Source organism: Pseudorca crassidens, chromosome 8 (genome assembly GCF_039906515.1).
Source record: "Pseudorca crassidens isolate mPseCra1 chromosome 8, mPseCra1.hap1, whole genome shotgun sequence".
NCBI classification, from domain to species: domain Eukaryota; kingdom Metazoa; phylum Chordata; class Mammalia; order Artiodactyla; family Delphinidae; genus Pseudorca; species Pseudorca crassidens.
In genome coordinates this window covers 49,413,793-49,433,616 of record NC_090303.1, presented here as the reverse complement: position 1 = coordinate 49,433,616, position 19,824 = coordinate 49,413,793, and the positions used below count along the sequence as shown (strand labels likewise).

The window sequence follows — 19,824 nt, the reverse complement described above, 5'->3', positions numbered from 1 at the left end:
AGATGCATTTATTGTTCTAATAAATTTTATCTACCTTCATTAATTCAAGATGAATTATTTCACAAAGGAAATGTCTTTCCACCACATATCTCAGGACTAAACTCAACCTTTATTTTCACACCAGCTTGCTTATGATGTTCCTTATCTTCCTTGTGTTCTCCCTTAAGAGTCCTAACCCTATTATGTGTCATTCATGCCTTGCACCTACAATAATTGTGTCACCTAAAAGCTCACATGATCTCTGGCACTTTAAAGTGTATTTTTGTGCTTAGTCTTATCTCAAATAAGTTCAAATCTTATATAACCACTTGGTATAATTGGCTCAGTTTTCAAAGTATGAATAGTAAAATTCCACTTGTTTATTGCTGGTATATTGGAAAGCTATAACCTTTTAAATTAACCTTGTGTCTTAAAACTTTTCTATAATTGCTTATTAGTGCCAGGAGTCTTTTTGTCAATTCTTTCTAATTTTCTACATAGACAATCATGCCATCTACAAACAAAGACAGTTTTAATTCTTCCTTCCCAATCTGTATACATTTTATTTCCTTTTCATGTCTTACTGCATTAGCTAGGATACCCAGTAGAATGTTGAAAAAGAGTGGTGAGAGGGGATATCCTTGCAGTGTTTCTGATCTTTGTGGGAAAACTTCAAGCTTCCCACCATTAAGTACAACGTTAACTGTAAAGTTGTTGTAGATATTCTTTATCAAGTTGAAGAAGTTCCCTTCTACCCTAGTTTGCTGGGGGCTTTTTGCAATGAATCTGTGTTGTATTTTATCATATGCTTTTTCTATGTTTATTGGTATGATCATGTGATTTTTCTTTTCTAGCCTGTTGATATGATAGATTAATTGATTTTCAAATGCTGAAGCAGCCTTGCATACCTGGGATAAATCCCTCTTGGTTGTGCTGTATAATTCTTTTTATAAATTTTGTTAAAACTTTTTGCTCCTATGTTCATGAGAGAGATTCGTCTATAATTTTCATTTTTGTAATGTCTTTGTTTGGATTTGGTATTAAGGTAATGCTGGCCTCATAAAATGACTTAGAAATTATTCCCTTTGCTTCTGTCCTCTGAAAGAGGTTGTAGAGTATTGGTATAATTTCTTTTTTAAATGTTTGGTAGAATTCACCAGCAAACACACTGGGGCCTGGCACTTTCTGTTTTGGAAGTTATTAATGATTGATTCAATTTCTTTAATAGATATAAAGATTGCCTATTTCTTCCTGTGTGAGATTTGGCAAATTGAATGTTTCAAGGAATTGGTCCATTTAATCTAGATTATCAAATTTGTGCGCAGAGTTGTTCATATTATTTTTTTTTTGCAGTTTTCTTTAATTGAAGTACAGTTGATTTACAATGTTGTATTGGTGTCAGGTGTACAGAAAAGTGATTCGGATATATATAGATATAGATATGGGTAGATAGATATATAGATATATATAGAGAGATAGATATCTGTGCTATACAGTAGGTCCTTGTTGGTTATCTATTTTATATATATTAGTATATATATGTTAATCCCAAATATCTAATTTTTCCCTCCCCCCTTTAATGTCCATAGGATCTGTAGTGATGACACCTCTTTTATTTCTGATGTTGATAATTTGGGTCTTTTCTCTTTTTGCTTAGTTAGCCTGACCATAGGTTTATCAATTTTACTGATTATTTTTTTAAGCCAGCTTTTGGTTTTGCTAATTTTCCCTACTGTTTTGTTCTTTTCAATATTATTAACCTCTGCTTTCATTTTTATTATTTCTTTTCTTCTGCTTCCTTTAGGTATAAATTGCTTTTATTTAGTTTCCTGAACTAGACTCTTTTTTTGGCTGTGCCAGGTGGCATGTAGGATCTTAGTTCCCTGACCAGGGATTGAACCCACATCCCCTGCATTGAAAGTGCAGAGTCTTAACCACTGGACCACCAGGGAAGGCCCTAGATTATTGATTTCAGACTTTCTTCATGTCTAATATGGACATTTAATGCTATAAATTTCCTACTAAGCACTGTTTTTCCTGCATTCCACGCATTCTGATAAGTTGTATTTTCATTTTTATTTAATTCAAAATTTTTATAATTTTTGAGGCTTCTTTGTTGACCCATGTGTTATTTAGATGTATGCTCTTTAATTTCCAAATATTTGGGAATTCTTTCAGATCTAGAATTTTATTGATCTAGTTTAATTCCATTGTGGTCTTAGAACATACTTTGTACGATTTCTACTCTTTAACATTTTTAAAGGTGTATTTTATGTCCCAGATTGTAATCTACTTTCATGAATGTTCCATGTAGGCTTGAGAATATGTATTCAGCTGTTATTGTATATTCTATAAATGTCAATTACATCAAGTTGATTGATAGTGCTATTTCCATCAATTATACTTATTGATTTTCTGCCTGTTTGATCTATGCATTACCTACAGAGGAGTGCTGAAGTATTTCTCCTTACAGTTTTATCTGTTTTGCCTCATGTACTTTGAAGGTCTATTGTTAGGTATACATACATTGATTGTTGGGTATTCTTGGAGAACTGACACTTTTACCTTAATGTGATGCATGTCTTTATCCTTAATAATTTTTTCTGAAGTCTGATTTTTCTGAAATTAATATAGTTTTGCTTTCATTTTTTATTAATGTTGGCATAGTATATCTTTCTTTATCCCTTTATTTTTAATCTATCTGTGTCTTTATATTTAAAGTGTTTTTTTATAAACAACATATAGTTGGGTTTGATTTTTTATTCACTTTGATGATCTCTGTCTTCTAATTGGCATATTTAGACTATTCATATTTAAAATGATTATCAATTAATTAATTTCTTCATGGTTTATAACTGTTTTATTCATTATGCTTGGGTTTTTTCTTTTGTTCATTTTCCTTCCCCTTTTTCTGCTTTATGTGGTTCAGTTGAGCATTTTGTGATTCCATCTATCTCAACTTTTAGCAAATTATATTTCTTTCTAAAAAATAATTTAGTAGAGATTATTCCAAACCTTGCAATAGTTACTTTTAACTAATCAAATTTTTCCTTCAACTAACAAGGGAGGCTGGGAAAGAAAGGGTCTGGCTTCCACCTTAGTGATGTTCATAGGTGGGAAATTCCTCAAATATTGGAAAGATGTTCTAAACTGCTGAGCAGGTAGAATGACAAATGTCTACTACATATTTTCTTAACAATATTTTCTCATATATCCCACCCCTTTGCTTAGTGCCTAAAACAGTAAATTTCTTTCTATTTTATCTTCAAGTCATTAGGTCATCTACATATATTTTGTTGCTGTTTAGTCTTATAATTGAGTTCTTTTTCAAAAATATCATAGTATCATGTTTTTAATTCCCAAGAATTCTCTTATTCTAATAATTTCATGTTTTAGATGCAGTAATCATTCAAATATATTTGAAGGTATGAATTGTAAATTTGTAGGTTAACTTTTTTCTCTATTTTTGTGTGTTCATTATGGGGTCTCTCTTTCTAGCTATTTGTTTTCCTCAAAATGCCTGGCAAATTATTTTTTCATATCCATATTTATAAATGAAGGACTTGGTTCACCAGTTTAGGTGTCATGGAGTTCCTTGGTCATTTTCAAGTTTTCTTTCCTATTGAGAACTTGCTCTCCCCCTACACCCGCAAAAAAGAAGCATTAACTTCCATAAATGTGATGGGGAAAAGCTTAAAAGCTTAAAAATGCTTCTTGTCAGGGACTAAAGAGCATCTTTTCTAAAGGGCCCATAGGTAAAAGGTAGAGAGACAACTTACTAACCTTCCTGAAATGGTGAAATAAGGAAAGGATCACTATGGTTTAATTAATTTCAACCTGAAGATACATATCCTTCGCTGTTTTCTTCATGTCCACTCATGTCCATTTGAGGGTCAGATTTTACATTTTTACCTTACTCCAGCCCAGGAGGTCATGGTGGATTTTCATTTTCCATGAGTCAGAACTTTCACGTTATTTAACTCTTCTAACTGGATTTAGCTGTAGGCTAGAGAACTTTCAAGTTGGGATTGTCCCAACTATTGCACTAAATTACTGTTATACCATGCCCATAGCTACATAAAAAAGTAATTACATTTTTGAGCAGTAAATTTAAGTTATGGAAAATCTAAAAGCATAAACAGCCTTATATATTCTGACTGCAGAGAGTTTTTTGTGTGTACTATGAAGTTTAAAACTTCATGCATTATTTCTTCTCTACTTTTTCCTGCCAGCTGCTGACCTTCAAAACAACATATTATTGAAATGACTCATGAGAATCAGTGTGAAATAGAATGTGTTACTGCTGGAAGTTTTTTCCTCCTTAGACTGCTTAGTACTGTTTGGCAGTATTGTATAAAGGAATAACAAAGTTATAAAAACTGAGATTAGAAATTAATTCTGTCAGCACACCTTAAAAGAACTACAATTTTGTTAGGAATGTGTAACAGAAGAGTCAATGTTAATTATTCATTTAACAATATAACATTTATCATGCAGAAGAAATAATGCTTACTAGCAATAGAAGATGAAATGTCTTCTAAGGTCTAACCTGGCAAATATAGAGCTTTGTAGGCTCCATTATAATTTGGCTAACCCACATCTCTCAAATTTCTCTACAGAGTACATAAAATTATATGCCCATAGATTATTTAAGTATTATAACATTAGCATTTCTCTTTATTTAATATTTGGGACTCATCCTATAAAAGTGCCAGAGGAGTAAGGGACAGAAGTTGGCTCTAAATGTGGCAGTGACCTTGGGAGGCATTTTCAAAATCTGGGAAAAATTAAGAGTATTTGTATTTGTTATGAAAAAATAAGCAAAAGTTGAAAGTGAGGTGAAAAGTTGGGTACCATGCACCATGTCATACTGTGCTGACAGTTACACAAGGATTATCTAGGGAACTGGTTCCCAAACTTCAGGGTACATCAGAATCATTCAAAGGACTTATTAAATTACAGATTGTTGTGCCCCACCCAGAGTTTCTGATTCTCTAGATCTGGCATGGGGGCCTGAGAATTTTCATTTCTAATAAGTTCCCACGTGATGCAGATGGTCCTGATCCAGGGACTACAATTACAGAATTGCTAACATAGAAGAAGGTGCTTACTTAGACCTGCTGTACACTATCAATTAAAGTTTTCAGTCATTAATTTATAGACTGTTAATTAAACAAGGAGACCATCAGACTGAGGTGGCTCTAATGCATTGATAGTCTGTGTAAGAAACCAAAACCTAAGCCTGTAAATGCTTTGTACTTACAAAATTGAATCCTAAGGACAACCAATCATGAACAGCCAACTAGGCTTTAAGATACAGTCAGTCAAATAATTTCCTTTCTTGGCTCCTGTCAGCTGAGCACTTCTAACCACTTCCTGTTTCACACTGCCCAATTTGAATTGATCTTTGCTCAAATAAACTTAAAAAAAATTTAATATGCCTCAGTTTATCTTTTAACAAGACTTTAGTTGAATAAAGATGGAAATAATTTCTATACAGTGAAAAAGATAACATGAAATATTATTGTAAAATTATATACATTAATAGATATGAATAAATGAATTTTGGTGCTCTTCTGGACTTTATTATATAATTTTAATCAAGTTTTGTACACAAACCATCAAGATAACATCTTTTAAATTAAAAATTACATATTTTGTGAAACATTAAACTACTTTTTAATATCTTATGTTATTTCAACAGGCTTCCTTTCCTTGCCTCAGATTTATGGGCTTTTACATTTTCTTAAGCTTTATCAAGTTTTGCTACAACAGCTTTCTTTTGATTTCCCTTTGCATTGAATACCTTTTTCCATCCCCTCACTTTCAGTCTGTGTGTGTCTTTAGATCTGAAATGAATCTCTTGTAGGCAGTATATATACTGGTCTTATTTTTGTATCCATTCAGCCACTCTGTGTCTTTTGGTTGGAGCATTTAGTCCATTTAAATCAATATGTATAGTCTTATTGCCATTTTGTAAATTATTTTGAGTTTGTTTTTTGTAGGTTCTTTTTTTTCCTTTCTTCTTCTTTTGTTCTCTTGTGATTTGATGACTATCTTTAGTGTTATGTTTGAATTCCTTTATCTTTTTTGTGTGTATACCTATTACACATTTTTGGTTTGTGGTTACTATGAGGTTTTTTTTTTATAGCAGTCTATATATATATATGATTGTTTTAAGTTGCTGATCTCTTAATTTCAAATGCATTTTAAAAATCCTGCATTTGTAGTCTCCTTCCCTCATGATTACTGTTTTTGATATAATTAGTTTACATCTAATTGTTTTGTGCATCCCTGAACTGTTTACTGACTTGTTTTATATGATGATTATCATTAATCAGAATTAATTTCCTCCTTGTTATCACTTAAGTAGCTTGTAAAGAGTCCTTTTTATGTTAACATGGAAATATACAACATGGTTCTTCATAAAAATTTGGTGGCATCTATATTAGGTAATAGGGGCTTCCCTGGTGGCGCAGTGGTTAAGAATCCGCCTGCCAATGCAGGGGACTCAGGTTCAAGCTCTGGTTCGGAAAGATCCCACATGCCGTGGAACCACTAACTGAGTGCACCACAACTGCTGAGCCTGTGCTCCGGAGCCCGCGTACCACAACTATTGAGCCCAAAGTGCTGCAACTACTGAAGCCTTGCTCCTAGAGCCCGTGTTCCGCCACGGCAGAGGCCACTGCAATGAAAGGCCTGAGCACCGCAATGGAGAGTAGCCCCCACTCGCCACAACTAGAGAAAGCCCACGCGCAGCAACGAGGACCCAGTGCAGCCAAAAATAAATAAATAAATATATTAGGTAATAAAAAATACATATTTTTGCACATAGAAATAGTAACAAAACATGGAAGTTTAGGTGTGCTTCCAAGAATTAAGTAAATAGCTGGGGGATCCATAGCTACCAATTCAACTCCCAATTTATCACTAATTTCCTCTGAGAACTCCCAATTTATCACTAATTTCCTGTGAGTCCTGGGAAATCCCTAACCTTTTTAGTTCTTTTGTATCACTGTTGGCAATACAATGCCAAGTACTGTAATATTTGCAGCTATATGATATATTAATTTAGAGAAGCTATAGGCTAACATTTATAAATTGGATGGTCTAATGCAAAAAACAAAGTAGTATCAAAAAATGTCTTCAAGGGGCTTCCCTGGTGGCGCAGTGGTTGAGAGTCCACCTGCCGATGCAGGGGACATGGGTTCGTGGCCTGCTCTGGGAAGATCCCACATGCCGCGGAGCGGCTGGGCCCGTGAGCCATGGCCGCTGAGCCTGCATGTCCGGAGCCTGTGCTCCGCAACGGGACAGGCCACAACAGTGAGAGGCCCGCGTACCGCAAAAAAAAAAAGTCTTCAAAACCACCATGAGATATTATTTCACACTTGTTAAAATGACCAGCAAAAAAAAAAAAAAAAAAAAAGCCAAAAACAGAAAATAACAAGCATTGGCAAGGATGTGCAGAAATTGGAAATCTGGTACCCTGTTGGTGAAATGCAAAATGGTGTATACGCTATGGAAAACAGTACTTTAATCCTTAAAATATTAAAAATACAATTAGCAAACCCACTTCTGGGTATATATACAAAAGAACTGAAAGCAGAATTTTGAAGAAATATTTGCACACCCATGTTTATAGTAGCATTATTGACAGTAACCAAGAGTTAGAATCAGTCCAAAAGTATGTGGTATATACATACTTTGGAATATGATTCAGCCTTAAAAAGGAAGGAAATCATGTCACATGCTACAACATAGATGAATCTTGAGGACATTATGCTAAGTGAAACAAGCCTGTCACAAAAAGTCAGACACTGTATTATAACACTTATATGAGTTACCTAAAGTAGCCAAATTTTTATTGAACAGTAGAATAGTTGTTGCCAGGGGCTGGGGTGGAGGGAGAAATAGGGAACTGTTATTTAATGGGTATAGAGTTCCAGTTTTGCAGCATGAAAAAGTTGTGAAGATATGTTGAACAACAATATAAGTATACACATTGTTGTACAACTAAAAAAGAGTTAATATGGTAATTTTTATGTTATTTACCACAATTAAAAATAGAAAAAAATATATAAATCTTTCTGAATAGGACTAACTTTATGGCCTTATAAGAAGGCAGCTACAGGAGTAGTATTGTATTGCCAACAGTGATACAAAAGAACTAAAAAGGTTAGGGATTTCCCAGGACTCACAGTAGTAGTAAAGGATTGTCTTTTCTCTAACCTCTCTTTATGCTTTAAATGCCACCCTTAGAGCATAATTCCTTGTGGTTATGAGCATATTCCTTATCGTGAGTAAATATCTAATATAATGATCTATAATATATAACATAATGACCTTATTCGATAGAAGAAGGGAAGAAAAGGAAGAAGGGGTCCTTGGCGAAGGGAGAGTCAAAGCCTGGCGAAGACTAATTGTTTACCAAAAAGTTCACCTATTTAACTCCACAGCAGACCTGCAGAAAAACTTTCCCTTCCTATTTCCTGTTGCCCTGGGGAAAGTTGCTGTTACCATAGTAAAGGGATTCTATGTGTGTAACCTATGCATTCCTTTCTAGGGGCAGACAAAAGAAACATTGTGAGGGAATTACTTTCACAGCTCTTCAGCTCTAGTCAATTAGCATGCTCAGTTTTAAGCAGTATTTCTCCTGTTTTTGAAATTAAATCTGATATCGATTGTTTCTTCTCATTTCCACATCTTCCTTTAGTTTGGTTGAACAACAATACATTATGGTCATTACAAAGGGACCAGAAGTGTCAATTCATTTTAAGGTCCATCAACACAGACCACACACCTCTCAGCCTTGTGCTGTGGAACTTACTTCTGGAAAAAACTCTACTCTTCATTTTGTGATCTCTACATATATTAATCCCCCCCTAAAAAAAGTGGTTACCATGGAAACCGGGGAGTATGTAACTTGGTAACTTTAACAGAAGTGCTTAGTTGCTATTGCCAAAGCTGGAATAACAAACATGCATTTACCAGGGGAATACAGAACTTTCTATCATAAAGTTGGCTACTTTTTTTGCCAGGTGCTCCATAACTCTTCTACAAGTGTATTCCCAATATAGGAACAATATTTTCTGTATTAATGACATAGGAAAATGTTTGTTATTTTGACATAGCAGTATGGTGGTTAGTGAAAAAAATTAAATTAAAACTTGATTTATATTACCTTATGTGTCTACATCTTTCCCTTCTCTTCAGCCTAAAGTTTCAAAAGGGCATCCTGGAGGGTTTTGTAGGTTTCAGTTTCTTTTATTTTTAGTTAAGCCCTGAACTGATTTATTACACAAAATTTGGAGAGCAGAGTAAAATGTTATGAAGGTGAAAAAACCCATAAACTCATTCTCCTGACTCAATTTTAAGTAAGTAATTGATTTATGTTCTTCCAGTATTTTTTTCTTAAGTATTTTTAACATAGCTGAGGTTACTGAAGGCTTTAATTGCAATATATTTTATCACCTAGAGCTTGCACTGTTGGATATTCAAATTGACAGTAATCCATTCAGCTGTTTCCTATTTTTTTAGGCTTGATAATAGAAAAGCATTTGACTGTTGGTCACAGGGGATGGAGAAGGGGAAATAATCAACCTGTAAAATTTCCTTTTCTATTCAGAATATTAAATGCTTTAAGCTCTTCTTCCTCTAAAAAATACTCCACAAAAATATCCTTCTTCCAAAATTGTTCTGTTGTTGTTCTTATTTTTCCCCAAGTATTTCTTCTGATTGATGCCAACTTCAATATGAAAATGTCTTTCATATTCTTGTAACAACATAAACAGCATAAACTGTAGCCCAGAATTCACACACGTAATCTGAATATATTAATTTAAGGCTGAAAAAATACTCTCTGTAAATCCTTGACCCTCAGGATGACACCTCAAAACACGGTCGGGAATCTAGAAGTCACACGTAGGGGCAGGTAGATAAAGAGGTTTCCACAAATAAGTTCTGAAGCTGGAGGGATGCTCAACAATTACCTTAGATGATACTGAAAGTATCCTCAAACAACCCTGTTTCCTGTAGTTTCTTTACACACACAAAACGATAAAAATAATACTCTTTGAAAGGCTCAGAAGCCATCCCAGTACTTTCCTATGTGTCATGAAGAATAGGAGGCTTTTAACAGTCTTGAAAGTCCCAGGCATAGTGAAATTTGCCATTAGCAAAATATTTGAACTTATGAGGACCAGAGGCTGCAGAAAAAAAGAAAGGGGATTTATCTGTAAGTTGAAACTACAAAGGCTATATATATTTCTATTCTCAGCTACCAAACTCTTACTATGTAAACATTGCTAAGAAGCCCTCTTTAATCTAGATGCCTTATAAAATGGATAAGATGTCAAAATACTCTTCTAAAACAAAGAATTCTAAAGTTCAGTAAAACTTAAAAATTCAGCAGTTTTGGCCTGCACCCTGCAGGCCAAGGCCTGTACTTGCCCAGCTTCAAGTCCAAAGAAAGAGCCCAGAGTCAGCGACAGAGACATCACTGGCTTAATGGACAGGGAGATCTTATATGTCTGCAGCAAGGTCCTGGAGTGACACCCCACAGTGTGTGGCCAGTGGCAGGCAGGACATGGGGTAGAGGTAGGTTATTAGTTATAGGTTCATCAGTTATGAAAATCAGCACAGGGAAACAAGCAAAGGGGCACACCCTTTACCTCCCATTTGATAAGCATAGTGGAGAGTTCTGATCTAAAGCTAGATACCATGGGACTTCCCTGGCAGTCCAGTGGTTAAGCCTCTGTGCTTCCACTACAGGGGACACAGGTTCAATCCCTGGTTGGGGAATCCCGCATGCCGCGCAGTGAGGCCATAAATAAAATAAAATAGAATAAAATAAAATAAAATAAAGCTAGAAATCAGTAGCTGGGGCCCGGGGCAGGTATGTAGGTATGGTATAGGTGAGGCAGGCACTGGTCAAGCAGGGGATGTACAGAGAGCAAGAAAACAGCCATCTTGAGTGGCCTGACCATATACTCCACCCCTACATACCCTGCCCAATCCTTATAATCTTGGTCTGCCGCTCTTCTGTGACATCCCTGGGGTCAGGCACGTAGGGGGCACTGAAACAAGACACCACACATGCAATACAGACACCAGCAGCCAAAGTATCAAGAGTAAGATACCGGGCTTCCCTGGTGGCGCAGTGGTTGGGGGTCTGCCTGCCGATGCGGGGGGCATAGGTTTGTGCTCCGGTCTGGGAGGATCCCGCATGCCGCGGAGCGGCTGGGCCCGTGAGCCGTGGCCACTGGGCCTGCGCATCCGGGGCCTGTGCTCCGCGGTGGGAGAGGCCGCAGCAGTGAGAGGCCCGCGTACCGCAAAAAAAAAAAAAAAAAAAAAAAGAGTAAGATACTTAGTATGCTAAAACCAGTCATTCGCCAGGATGTGGGCAAATTTTGGAGCCAAGCGCTTACTGGATCAATAGAGAGGGAGTTAATGGCAGCAGTGTTATAAGGAAGGTAAGGTCATCCCTGGTTTTCACAAACCCACAGCCAATATAATACTCAACAGTGAAAAGGAGAGGCCACAACAGTGAGAGGCCTGCGTATCGCAAAAAAAATAAAAAATAAAAAAATAATAATAATAAAATAAAATATTTAGGAATAACCTGACCAAGGAGGTGAAAGACATATGTTGAGAACTATAAGACTTTAATAAAGAAAATTGAAGATGATTTAAAGAAATGTAAAGATATCCCATGCTTTTTGATTAAAAGAATTAATATTGCTAAAATGGCCATACTACCCAAAGCAATCTACAGATTTAATGCTATTCCTTTAAACTACTCATGACACTTTTCACAGAACTGGAACAAATAATCCTAAAATTTATATGGAACCATAAAAGACCCAGAATTGCCAAAGAAATCTTGAGGAAAAAGAACAAAGCTGGAGGCATAACCCTCCCAGACTTCAGACAATAGCACAAAGCTACAGTAAACAAAACAGCATGGTATTGACACAAAAACAGACATATGGATCAATGGAACAGCATAGAGAGCACAGAAATAAACCCACACACCTATGGTCAATTAATCTTTGACAAAGCATGCAAGAATAAACAATGGGGAAAAGACAGTCTCTTCAGCAAGTGATATTGGGAAATTTGAACAGCCACATGAAAATCAATGAAGTTAGAACACACCCTCATATCATATACAAAAATAAACTGAAAATAGCTTAAAGACTTAAAAATAAGACATGACACCATAAAACTCCTAGAAGAGAACATAGGCAAAACATCCTCTGACATAAATTGTACCAATGTCTTCTTAGGTCAGGTCAGTCTCCCAAGGCAACAGAAATAAAAGCAAAAATAAACAAATGGAACCTAATCAAACTTATAAGCTTTTGCACAGCAAAGGAAACCATAAACAAAATGAAAAGACAACCTATGTACTGGGAGAAAATATTTGCAAATAACGTGACAGACAAGGGATTAATTTCCAAAATATACAAACAGCTGATATAACTCAATAACAAGAAAACAAACAACCCGATCAAAAAATGGGCAGAATACCTAAATTCTTCTCCAAAGAAGACATACAGATGGCCAAAAGGCACATGAAAATAAGCTCAACATCACTAATTATTAGAGAAATGCAAATCAAAACTACAATGAGGTAACACCTCACACTGGTCAGAATGGCCATCACTGAGAAGTCTACAAATAACAAACAATGGAGAGGGTGTGGAGAAAAAGGAACCCCCCTACACTGTTGGTAGGAATGTAAATTGGTGCAGCCACTAAGGAGAACAGTATGAAGGTTCCTCACAAAACTAAAAGGAGTTGCCATATGAACCAGCAATCCCACTCCTGGGCACATATCCGGACAAAATTATAATTTGAAATTATACATGCACCCCTATGTTCATAGCAGCACTATTTACAATAGCCAGGACACAGAAACAACTAAATGTCCATCAACAGTTGAATGGATAAAGATGTGGTGTATATACACACACACACACACACACACACACACACACACACACACACACACACAATGGAATACTACTCAGCCATAAAAAAGAATGAAATAATTCCATTTGCAGCAACACAGATGGACCTAGAGATTATCATACTAAGTGAAGTAAATCAGAAAGAGAAAGACAAATACTGTATGATATCACTTCTATGTGAAATCTAAAATATGACACAGATGAACCTGTCCATGAAACAGAAACAGACTCACAGATATAGAGAACAGACTTGTGGTTGCCAAAGGGGAGGGGATCCGGGGAGGGAAGTATTGAGAGTTTGGGATTAGCAGATGCAAACTGTTATAGCTAGAATGGATAAACAACAAGGTCCTATTGTATAGCATAATGAACTATATTCAATATCCTGTAAAAAACTATAATGGAAAAGACTATGAAAAAGAATGTACATATCTATAATTGAATCACTTTGCTCTGCAGCAGAAATTAGCACAACATTGTAAGTTAACTATACTTCAAAACAATAAATTTTTAAAAATATATAGCCACTAAAAGTTACAAACTTTCGGTTCTAAGACTAGTAAGTTCTGGTATCCAGTGTACAGCACAGTGATTATAGTTAATAATACCGTATTATATACCTAAAGTTGCTAAGAGAGTAGATCTTAAATGTACACACCACAAAAAGAAATTGGTAATTATGTGACATGATGCGGGTGTTAGCTATGGTGGTAATCATTTTCAACATATAAATGTATCAAATAAACACGTTCACCTGAAATGTATACAATATTATATATCAATTATATCTCAGTAAAGCTGGAAAAACAACAGCAACAACAACAAAACCCTTAATCTCTGGCAAAAAGCAACAAGCAAGTAACTGTGAATTGTTTGTCATACCAGCAGGAAAACTTAGGCTTTATTCTTCCTCTCCTAAGAAGGCAAAAGTAGGTAAACTTAGACCCGCCCAGCAATTAATGTTACAGTATTTTACCCTATTTGAAATGACTATCCACATAATCAATGAATTCTCTTCATTTAACTTAGTCGAGCTGCAAGTTACCAAACTCTGGAGAGACTGTTTTACATAGACATTCCCAAAACATAATTGGTTCTAAACAGGTTTTTTTTTTTGTTTCTTTTTTTTGTGGCCTCTCCCATTGCGGAGCACAGGCTCCGGACGCGCAGGCTTAGCGGCCATGGCTCACGGGCCCAGCCGCTCCGCGGCATGTGGGATCTTCCCGGACCGGGGCACAAACCCGTGTTCCCTGCATCGGCAGGCGGACTCTCAACCACTGCGCCACCAGGAAGCCCTAAACAGTTTTAAAAGGCCTCCTTTTTTTTCCTTCACTCTTAAGGATCACATATGGTTAAAGTTCCTGAGAGCCCAAGTAGATCATTTACATCTCAAAAGCACAAGAACAGAAATACCAATTCCTTCTAGAAAGCTAACTTCCTCTAATGGCGTATGCAAAATCCAGTTTTAGAATGTCAAAAGATTCCCATCTTGGCCAGTTTCAGGGATGTTTTTTCCAGTTTCTAAATAAGCCAATTCAGTTGAAAGACATAACAGTAATAAACAATAATACATATCAATATCATTCACTCACATTCACATGCCTCACTTTCAGAGGAACAGGAATCAGCTTTCAAGTTAACCTTCACCTCACTTGGTAGCTCAGCCTCTGTGGCCTTTCTTAATACAAAAAGCAACTGCCGGCCCACAGCTACGGCCACCGCCTTATTGTCTCTAACTTCTTTTTTCCCCACCAGAATGGCAGCTAATATCTCCGCAACAGCCTTTGGGGTGCCTGTGAGTTCTCAGTACTCTCTCGGTGGTCCCCATTCATCAAGGACAGTCACCAGAGGGCCCCACATACGAGTGGGCGGCCACCCCGGGATCACACCTGCAACTTTCGGGCACCACGTGCTAGTGGACAGCCCCTGAAACCTCCCATCCCCCATCCTTATTTCCGGACATCTCAGTGTTCACGGGGAGTTTCCTGGGTCACCTGACTGCTCTGCCAATTCTTGGGCTGCACCGCGCAGGCCTACAACGCCTTGCCCAGCCTCAGGACCAAAGAATAAGCCCAGAGGCAGGGACAGAAACAGAGTGACAGAGACATCAATGATTTACCGGACAAGCGGATCTCACATGTCTGAAGCAAGGTCCTGGAGCAACACCCCACCGTGTGAGGCAGGAGAACGTGGTGCCAGTCTTCGCTCCCAGAGACAGGGGGAGGTTACCCATCACAGGGGTAATTGACATCAGGTGGGCTCATAGGTTACCAGGGAAACAAGCAGAGGGGTACACCCCTCACCTTCCCTCTGAGAAGCACAGTGGAGAGTTCTAATTAAAGCTAGAAGTCAGTAGCTGGGGCGGGGGGCAAGTTCGTAGGAAGGTCAGTCATGTGAATAGGGTGTAGGTGAAGCAGGCACTTGGTCGAGCAGGGGAAGTACAGAGAGCCAGAGAACAGCTATCTTGGGAGTTCCCTGGAGGTCCAGTGTAATGGTTACACTGTGTGGCCCCGGGTTCAATCCCTGGTCTGGGAACTGAGATCCTGCAAGCCCCCAGGCGTGGCCAAAAAACAAACAGCCATCTTGAGTGGCTTCACTATACAAGCAGCTACAACATTTTTTTTTTTTTTTTTTTTTTTTTGCGGTACGCGGGCCTTTCACTGCTATAGCCTCTCCCGTTGCGAAGCACAGGCTCCGGACGCGCAGGCTCAGTGGCCATGGCTCACGAGCCCAGCCGCTCCGCGGCATGTGGGATATTCCCGGACCGGGGCACGAACCCGTGTCCCCTGCATCAGCAGGCGGACTCTCAACCACTGCGCCACCAGGGAAGCCCAACATTTTTTAAATGGTACTTTACCGCTGATATAAATCTTATGAATGCCTAGACACAATTAGGATTTATGTATATTATCGATTAGAAACATTTCCCTCTTCATTGAGAATTATTTTTTAATAAAATTGTGGGTTACTTTTTTCACTAACATAGATGTATTATTAGTTTTTATTAAGAAAATTTTCTATAAAGTAGATAGCCTAAAATTTTCTAATGTTTTACTTATGAACTCCCCAAGTTTTAAAAAAAACATTTTATCCATTTTTGTATGGTATACAATAAAAAAGTAAATTTAATAATTTAGATATATATTTTATTTTGCACATCAACAAAGAACACAATACAATATTCATTTAAAGTAATAATTTTAATATTTAAAAATATTTAAAATTTTAATATTTGGTCATTTTTAAAATATATAAGCATAAATTTAGACTCTTTCCTATTGGAAAGAGTAAAACACAAAGGTGCTTAATTTCCTTTAATTAATTAAAGACAAAGCCTACTATGCCAAAAATTATATTTAAAATGAAATAGGCTTTATTTGGGACTGAATATATGTTTTGAAATATATTAATGTATAATTAAACGTTATACATCAAAAAAAGCAAAAATGACTGCAGTTTTAACATAGTCTTCAAAAACAAAATTGATTTGTTAATTTTTTTTTTTTAATTGAAAAAACCAAAGCAGTGTTTTCAGGCTATCTCTGAAGATCTTTCCAAAATAAAATAATTGCCTTGGGGGTATAGTAGTTTATAGTAATTTTACAACACATGGCTTACACATTATGTTTTCTCATTTTAACATAGGTTTTTGAAGTCCTTCTCTTGAAGAACTATTTGAGTGCTACAGCTCCTGGATTTGGTTAAGAATAGTTTTGTATTATAACCACTGAGGAAGCAGAACTGCCTGCTTCATAGTATAACTAAATTGATGAGATTGACTTATGACAGTGACTAACAGTATCAAAATTGAAAAGAGTAAACTTTTCCATTATGGTATAATAGATAAGAATTTTATTAATATATTTCCTTGGATTAGATTACATCATGGACAACGAAGGCATCAACAAATCTCTTGACTCTGTCAATTTATTGTGCACAATCTCATAATATTTTATATGGATAACATTTACTCTGTACAAAATTATCTTTTCATTTGATAATTCTCATGAATTCCTTATATAGTAATGAGCTAGTTCAGGAGTATAAAATATATCAAAGTAACCTAAAATATTTCTGGCATCTCTCTTTTTATAAGATAAATGTGTAAATCACTGTGATTTTCCAGGGGCTCTTTGAGAAATCCCAAATATAATTTTAATTTTGAAAGACATCTAATGCTCATTTTGGCAACTCATAAACTAAAATTGGAATGATATAGAGAAGATTAGCATGGCCCCTGCACAAGTATGACATGGAAATTTGTAAAGTGTTCCATATTTTTTCAGCAAATGGTGCCAGGAAAACTGAATATTCACATGCAAAAGAATGAAGCTGAACACTTACCTTACACCATACACAAAAGATTAACTTAAAGTGAATCAAAGACCTAAACATAAGAGCTAATACTGGACTTCCCTGGTGGCGCAGTGGTTGAGAATCCACCTGCCAGTGCAGGTGGGGACACAGGTTCAATCCCTGGTCCAGGAAGATCCCTGGATCCAGGATGCCGTAGAGCAACTAAGCCCGTGCGCCACAACTACGGAAGCCCACGCACCACAACTACTGAAGCCTGTGCGCCTAGAGCCTGTGCTCCGCAACAAAAGAAGCCACCACAATGAGAAGCCCACACACCGCAACGAACAGTAGCCCCCGCTCGCCGCAACTAGAGAAAGCCCACGTGCAGCAACGAAGGCCCTACGCAGCCAAAAAAAAAAAAAAATTTGGGAGAAAACATATGGGAAAAGCTTCATGAGTTTGAATTTGGCAATGATTTCTTGGATATAACACCAAAAGCACAGGCAAAAGAAGAAAAAAATGGATAAATTGGACTACATCAAAATTTAAAACATTTGTGTATTCAAATAACACTATCAAGAGAGTGAAAGGGAAACCCATGGAATGGGAGAAAATATTTGCAAATCATGTATCTAATTAGGGGGTAACATCTAGAATACATAAAGAACTACTACTATTTAACAACAAAAGAAATAAAAAACTAGATTTAAACATGGACAAAGGAATTGAATAGACAATTCTCCAAAGAAGATATACAAATAGCCAATAAGCAAATGAAAAAAATATTCAAATCACTAATTATTAGAGAAATGCAAATCAAAACCACAATGACATATCATTTCATAACCATTGGGATAGCTATTATCAAAAACCAGAATATAAGTGTTGACAAGCATGTGGAGAAACTATAACCCTTGGCATTGCTGGTGTGAATATAAAATGGTGTGGCCACTATGGAAATTGGTATAACAGTTCCTAGAAAAAAATTAAACATAAAATTACCATTTAATCCAGCAATTCCATTTCTGGGTATATACCCCACAGACTTAAAAGCAGGATCTCAGAGAGATATTTGTACACCCATGTTCATAGCAGTATTATTCACAATAGCCAAAAGGTGAAAGCAATCCAAGTGTCCAATGAAGGATGAGTGAATAAACAAAATGTATTATATACATACATTGGAATATTACTGAACCTTAAAAAGGAAGAAAATTCTGACACATGACACAACACAGTGAAACTTGAAGATATTCTAAGTGAGATAAACCAGTCACAGTAGGACAACTACTATATGATTCCATTAACTACTTATGGCAGTCAAATTCATAGAGACAGAAAGTAGAATGGTGGTTGCCAGGGGCTGGAGGGAAGGAGGAATGGGGAGATATTGTTTAATGGGTATGGAGTTTCAGTTGGGGAAGATGAAAAAGTCCTGGCAATGGATGGTGGTGATGGGTGCACAATATTGTGAAGTAACTTTTTGTACTTGATGCCATAGAACTGTACAGTTAAAAATAGTTAAGATGGTAAACTTTATATTACGTATATTTTACCACAATAAAAAAAAAATGAAAAAGACATCCTAAAAATTTTATTTTGGTTTTCCCTGGTGGCGCAGTGGCTGAGAGTCCGCCTGCCAATGCAGGGGACACGGGTTTGTGCCGCGGTCTGGGAAGATCCCACATGCCGCGGACCGGCTGGGCCCGTGAGCCATGGCCGCTGAGCCTGCGCGTCTGGAGCCTGTGCTCCACAACGGGAGAGGCCGCAGCAGTGAGAGGCCCGCGTACCGCAAAAAAAAAAAAAAAAAAAAAAAAAAAAAAACTTCTAAAGAAGCTTACTTCAGAAGCAAATCTACATTATCAAGGTGAAATCTTGGACAATTCCGACTGGATTCATAATTTTGGTTTAAAACAAAGTTTCTTCACTTTGGCGCTGTTGACATTTTAGGCCACATAACAAGAATTTAAAAGAGTAAACTCTTTGAAAAGACATCTCTCATTACATTTTCATTTAAACACACTTCATTATTTTTTTAATCCTAAAAAAACTTGTGGAAACAAAGATAATTTACTGGATCCAGGGAAATGATGTAGGAAATCTTAAACATTTAAATCATGAAAAATTAAACTCATACTAACTAAAATATTTTGCTAAACATTTTTACATGTTGATAAAATTAGTAAGACATTATGTTGATTTAAAAGCTACAGTTAAATTACTCTAATTTGTCCAAAGAATTGTCTATCTAAGAAGAATATCTTCCTGATTTTTCATATATAAATAAGTCTCTGTAATAATATCAAGAATTTTACCGAGGTATGCAGGTTTACACCAAGGTCATATAGCCCATGGGTGGCAGAGCCAGAGTCTGAACTCAGGGATTCTGGAACCATAGACTGTGCTCTTAACTAGTATGCTATTTTGTTGTATTTGAAATAAAGATATTTTTTAAAAAATTCCGGAAAAAAAAAAAAAGAATTTAAAGACTGTGAAATTTGGCCAAAAATTCTCAGTGTTGAGTTTTTCTTTCTAGCTGGGAGCCACATCCATTACTTAAAATCACAGCTAACTT

At 36.5% G+C, this 19,824-nt stretch overlaps 1 non-coding gene across 1 annotated transcript; it reads left to right on the top strand.

Annotated features, from left to right (window-relative positions):
• Positions 1-17,128: 17,128 nt before the first annotated feature.
• On the top strand, positions 17,129-17,235 carry LOC137229617 (U6 spliceosomal RNA). The gene has a single exon (XR_010945773.1). It is a non-coding gene; the product is annotated as a U6 spliceosomal RNA (small nuclear RNA).
• Positions 17,236-19,824: the final 2,589 nt, after the last annotated feature.